This window comes from Carlito syrichta, unplaced genomic scaffold (genome assembly GCF_000164805.1).
Source record: "Carlito syrichta isolate Samal-C Ts95f unplaced genomic scaffold, Tarsius_syrichta-2.0.1 Scaffold302862, whole genome shotgun sequence".
NCBI lineage: Eukaryota > Metazoa > Chordata > Mammalia > Primates > Tarsiidae > Carlito > Carlito syrichta.
In genome coordinates this window covers 1086380-1093164 of record NW_007246958.1, presented here as the reverse complement: position 1 = coordinate 1093164, position 6785 = coordinate 1086380, and positions in this window count along the sequence as shown.

Sequence of the window (6785 nt, the reverse complement as noted above, 5' to 3'; positions counted from 1 at the left end):
TTTATGAATGGTTTCTTTTATTTACAGATACTTATTTTCCTATAAGATATCAGCAGGGGAGTTTACCTGAAGAAAATAAAATTCTAAGCTTTTCTGGGAAAATCTCATCACTGGTCATCCTTTGAGAGTTTTTTTCTTGGTGATTTTGTTTTACCTGTCTCTTCATGGTCAAACTTTGTATGCAGTGAACACAAATTAATACACAGACATAAAATTTAGACTAATCTTATTAATTGCAAGTAAGAATTTATAAAAGGTCACGTAATGGAATTTCCCTCACCCTGCTCTCCCCCACATTTTTACTCAACTTCCTCCTCCATCAGCCATTTTGTACAACTTATTACTTGATAAGATTTTTCTTAGTCAATGTTTGTGTCTGACAATGTCTTCTCCCTTCATCGCCTGCAACTTAAGCTTACATTGCTTTTCAAAATGCTCTCTGACCTCATGAGCATCCTATTACAAGAACCTATTCTTTCTAGAAAATCTAATGAAAGACCCAGCTCTTCTAGTTCTCACATTTTTTAGCTATTCATTCATTGAGGGGGGCAAACTTGGTAATCATAGAGTTAGGAAAAATCGAAGGGACCATTCACCTCCTTGAGTTAACAAGGGCTCTTGCAAAGCTGTGAAGTGGCTTGCATGACCTGTTAGTGCCAGAGTTGGAAGCAAGACCCAGGTTTCCTGATTCTGTTTTTACTCAAACTGCAGTGTAGGTTAGTTTACTTCTGATTCATCCTAGAGAGTAGCCCTTTGGGATTCTACCCCAAGCAGAGGGTGGTCACCCAATGCTCCCACCCTTGGCAGGCTCTGTACTTCAACTATTGACCTTTAGCTGTGCAAGGCTCATAGCTTTCTCCCAGACTAAATGCCCCAGGACAAAGAGTCCTGAACGCTGGACTCACTTCTTAGGATTGAAGTCCTCTCTGAATCTCACCCTGGTAATTCCTCATTACTTTGTAGGCAATTGATTCTTTTAAAAAGGCATTTAAAAATATATTTTAACTTCTGGTGAGGATAAGATAGTGTAGCCCCACTTTTCCTTGTTCCTCCACACTAAGCATAACTATAAACACAACAGAATAAACATGTCTTTCAAGTACTCACAAAACATTGACTAAGATAGGCCTATGTGCCACACCCTGGGGCATGGCACCTCAACAGATTTAAAATAAGTGAAACCATACCAAATTGTGTTCTCTGACCATAGGAGAATCAAATTAGAATTTAATAACAAAGACAACAAAAAAGCCTCTAAACAAAGCAAAACTAAACAACACACTTCTAAATAATCCCTGGATCAAAAGGAGTCTCCAAGTTTTTTTTTTTTAGCTCATAAAACAATAAAAATGAAAATACAACATATCAAAATATAAGGGATGAAACTCAAACAGTACTGAGAGGGGAGTTTATAACACTTAAGGGTTTCACGAAGTGAAAAAAATTGTTCGTTTTTGCATGTGTGTGGGTTTTCATTTTTGTTTTTGTTTTTGTCACAGTCTCAGTCTGTTGCCCAGGTTGAAGGTCAGTGGCATTATCGTGGCATAGCTCACCACAGCTTCCAACTCCTGGGTTCAAGCTGTCCTCCTTCATCAGCCTCCCAAGTAGCTGAGACTATAGGCACGTGCCACCATGCCCAGATAATTTTTAATTTTTTTTTTTTGAGTTGGAGTCTCACTCAGTCGCCCAGACTGGAGTGCAGTGGCCGCTCCCGGCCACCACAGCCTCGACCTGCTGGGCTCCGGCGATCCTTCCGCCTCAGCCTTCCAGTAGCTGGAACTACAGGCACGCGCTACCATGCCCGGCTAATTTTTTTTATTTATTGTAGAGATGAGGTCTCACCGGCCCAGGCGGGTCTCGAACCTGCGGGCTCAGGCAATCCACTCACTTCAGCCTTCCAAAGGCACGAGATTACAGGCTGAGCCACCGAGCCCAGCTGTTTTACGTTTTTATAGAAGCCATTTATCACCTTGAAGAAGTGTCCTTCTATTCCAAGTTTGATAAGTTTGGTTTTTTTGGCTATGTTTTTCAAGTCATAAATAGGTGTCTAATTTTCCTAAATGCTTTTCCACATTCATTGACCTGATGTTTTCCTTTTTTCCTATAATATGAAAATAACATTGATTTTCCATGATCAAAGCAATACTGAACTCCTGTTATAAACTCCACCTATTAATGTGCATTATCCTTTTGAAATACTGCTAAATTCAATGAGATAATATTTTGTTAAGGATTTTTGTTCAAAGGCATGTTGGTTTATAATTTCTTTTCTTTTTTTTTGAGTTGGAGTCTCATTCTGTCACCCAGGCTGGAGTGCATTGGCCTGATCATGGCTACCTCATCCTGGACCTACTGGGCTCAGGTGATCCTTCCTCCTCAGTCTTCCAAATAGCTGGGACTACAGGTGTGTGCCACCACATCCAGTTAATTTTTTTATTTATTGTACAGACAAAGTCTTGCCATGTTGCCCAGGCTTGTCTTGAGCTCCTGGGCTCAGGTAATTTTCTTATCTTGGCCTCCCAACATGCTGGGATTACAGGTGTGAGCCACTGTACCTGGCCCTATGATTTTCTTTTAATATCTTTATCAGGTGTTAGTTCTGGGGTTACACTGGCCTTATAAAAGCAGTTCAAATGTATTTCTTCTTCCTCTATTTTCTGTAAGAGTTTGTGTAAAACTGATATCATTTCAAATACGTGATAGAATTAATCAGTGAAACCACTGCAACTTAAACTTTTTATTTGATGTTTTTGATAATTTATATGATAGATATAAGGCTATTAAGATTTTCTATTTTCTATTATTATTTATTACTAATATTACTAATTTGTTCAATCTCCCTTTTTTCTTTAGGCATTCTTAGTAGGGGCTAATCAATTTTTACTTTAAAAAAACAAATTTTGACTTTATTAATTTTCTTGTCTTTTCTACTTCATTTATTCTGATTTTATCTTTATTATTTCCTGCCTTCTACTCAATTTGGATTAATTTCTCCTTTTACTAGTTTCCTAAAGTGGAGTCTTGAGTTATTGATTTTAAACCTTTCCTCCTCTAAGACAGGCATTTCAAAACTACAATTTTCCATCTAAGTAATGCCATAGCTGCATACTATAGAGTTTGGTGTTATATATGTATTATTATCATTTATTTCAAACTATTTTACTTGTTTTATTTCTATTTGTCCCATAAATTATTTAGAAGTGTATTGTTTAATTTCCAAATATTTAAAGTTTTTCTAAAACACAATGTTATTAAATCTAATTCCGTAGTCAGAAAGCAAAGCATACTTGGTAAAACTACAATTCTTTGATATGCATATGCATATAGTTGAACTTCATTATTCATCAGTATGCACTTGAAAATAATATATTTTGCAGTTTGGGTCTATAATCTTCTCTAAATGTCATGTAAGTCAAGGTGGTTGATCCCATCACTTAGATCTTCTGTATGCTTATTGATTTTTTTTTGGTCTAGTTGTAATGTCAATTACTTAAAGATGAGTGCTAAATTATACAATTATGTTTCAGATTCTCTTTATTTAGTTCCATCAGTTTTGTTTTTTTTTTAAAGATGTAGGGTACAATTCAGGATTAGGTATATAAGTGTTCATCATACAGGTAAAGTTAGGCCCTCCCTTTGATCCCCACTTTGCCTGGTTTGATATCAGGTACCCTTATTGATGTTGTGTCCCACCACCCTCAGCAGTATACTGCTACTGCCAATTCCTTTCTTATAGTATTATGGTAAATGTTCAAGGTCCACTTTTGCATGAGAACATGTGATGCTCTGTTCTTTGTTTCTGTGATAGATTACTGAGTATGATAGACTCTAAATCTATCCAAGTTGCTGCAAAGTCAATATGTTTGCCTTTCTTTATGGTTGCATAATATTCCATTGGGTATATGTACCACATTTTTTATTTTATTTTATTTTTTTATAATCAATATTTTTTATTATGATATTGTGGGGTACAGTTAAGGGTTAGGTATACAAATGTGCTTCGTTCAGGGACCCTTGTTGATAAGAGGTGTCTCCCCGTCCCCAGACAGGTATTTACTACCGTTAATCCCATCTTCCTTCCCCTCCCCCCCAAAGTTTCCCACCACTGTCAGTCATTTTCTTATAGTATTACGTTGGATGTTCAAGGTCCACTATATGAGTGAGAACATGTGATACTCAGATCTTTGTTTCTGTGAGAGGTCACTCAGTATTGTAGACTCTAGTTCCATCCAGGTTGCTGCGAAATTCATGATTTTGTTCTTTTTTATGGCTGCATAGTATTCCATCGTGTATATGCACCACATTTTTAAAATCCAGTCCTCTTTTGATGGACAGCATGGTTGATTGCAGGTTCTTGCTATTGTGAACAATGCTGCGATAAACATACATGTGCAGGTATCTTTTCTATAGAGTGATTTGAGTTCTTCAGGGTATATTCTCAGTAGGGGGATTGCAGGGTCATATGGGAGGTCAATATTTAGAGCTTTTAGGAATTGCCATACTGTTTTCCACAGAGGTTGCACTAGTTTGCGTTCCCACCAACAGTGTAGAAGTGTTCCCTTTTTGCCACACCCTCTCCAGCAACTGTTATTTTTTGAGTTATTGATAACTGCCATTCTGACTGGAGTTAGGTGGTATCTCAGTGTAGTTTTGGTTTGTATCTCCTTGATGATTAGTGAGGTTGAGCATTTCTTCATGTGTCTGTTGGCTGCTCAGATGTTTTCCTTTGAGAAGTGTCTGTTCATATCTTTTGCCCACTTTATACTGGAGTTGTTTGTTTTTTTCTTTTCAGCATGTTTGACTTCCTTGAAGATCCAAGATGTTAAGCCTTTGTCGGACCTGGAGTTGGCAAATACTTTTTCCCAGTCTGTGGGCTGTCTCCCTACTCTCTTGATGGTTTCTTTGGCTTTGCAGAAGCTTGTTAGTTTAATGAGGTCCCACTTGTCTATCTTATCTCTTATGGCCTGTGGGTTTCGGGTTTTGTTCAGGAATTGGATGCCAGTTCCAATTTCCATAAGGGTATGTCCTGCATTTTCTAAGGTTCTTATGGTTTGAGGTTTTACATTTAGGTCTCTAATCCATTTAGAGTTAATTTTGGTGTATGGGGATAGATAGGGGTCTTGTTTGAGTCTTCTGCATGTGGTCAGCCAGTTTTCCCAGCACCATTTACTGAATAGGTTCTCCTCTCCCCAGTGGTAGGTGGTGGAGGCTTTGTTGAAGATGAGTTGGTTGAGAAATTGAGGTTTTGCTTCTGGAATCTCTATCCTGTTCCATTGATCCATATGCCTATTCTTGTACTAATGCCAGGTTATTTGGGTTATTGTAGCCTTATAGTAAAGATTTCTTTTCCTACTTTGTTTAGGGGACTTACTATGTGTCTAGGGGTTGGTACAGTAATGTTTAAAGTCTCGAAGTGTGATACCTCCCACTTTCTTTCTTATGCTAAGAAGTGTTTTGGCCATTGATGGTCATTTATGTTTCCGTATGAATTTCTCTATTGTCATTTCTAGATTTGAGAACAAAGAGGTTGGTAATTTAATGGGTATTGCGTTGAATCTGTGGGTGGATATCTTAACAATGTTGATTCTCCCTATCCATGAACATGGAATATTTTTCAATTTGTTTGTCTCTTCTTGGATTTCTTTGAGCAGTGTTTTGTAGTTTTCATTGTAAAGGTCTTTCACTTCTCTAGTTAGGAAGATGCCAAGCTATTTCATTTTTTGTGTATGTGGCTATTATAAATGGGATTGTACTTTTTATTTGGGTCTCTGTCTGCTTGTTGTTGGTGTATAAGGATGCAACTGTCTTTTGCCATTTATTTTGTACCCTGAGTCTTTGCCCAAGTTTTTTATCAGTGAAAGCAGTTTGGTTTTTTTGCAGATTCTCTTGGGTTTTTGAGGTATAGGATCATATCCTCAGCTAAGAGGGATAACTTTGCTTCCTCTTTTCCTATTTGGGTACCCTGATTTCCTGGTCTACTTGCTCTAGCTAGGACTTCCAACAATATGTTGAACAAGAGCTGTGAGAGTGGGTGGCCTTGTCTTGTTCCAGTTTTCAGGGGAAACGTTTCCAGTTTCAGTCTATTTAGCAATATGCTGGCTGTGGGTTTATCATAGATGGTACTTACTATTTTGAGGTAGACTTTTTCTATACCTAGGTGTTTAAGGGTTTTTATCAAGAAGGGATGATGGATTTTATCAAAAGCTTTCTCTACATCTATGATAAAATCATGTAGTTCTTGTTTTTACATCTGTTGATGTATTCAATTACATTTATGGTCTTGCGGATGTTGAACCAGTCCTGCATTCTACAGTAGGGGATGAAACCTACTTGGTCATGGGGGATGATTTTTGAGATGTGTTATTGGATCCAATTTACTAGAATCTTGTTGAGGTTTTTTGCATCCATGTTCATAAGGGATATTGGCCTGTAGTTCTCTTTTTTTGTTGGATCTTTGCCTGGTTAAATATCAGTGTGATGTTAGCTTCATAAAATGATTTGGGGAGAATTCCGTCTTTCTCAGTTGCCTGGAATACTTCCAACAGAACTAGTATCAACTCTGCCTTGTACGTTTTGTAGAATTCTGCTGGAAAGCCATTGGTCCAGGGTTTTTTTGGTTTGTTTGCTTGTTTGTTTGTTTTTTGTAGGTAGTTTTCTTTTAACAGAGTCAATTTTCTGGGTTGTAATTGGTCTATTTGGTGTCTCAGTGTCTTCTTGTTTCAGTCTTGGGAGGTTGCATGATGTCAGAAAGTCCTCTATTTCATTTAGGTTATCAAGTTTGTTTC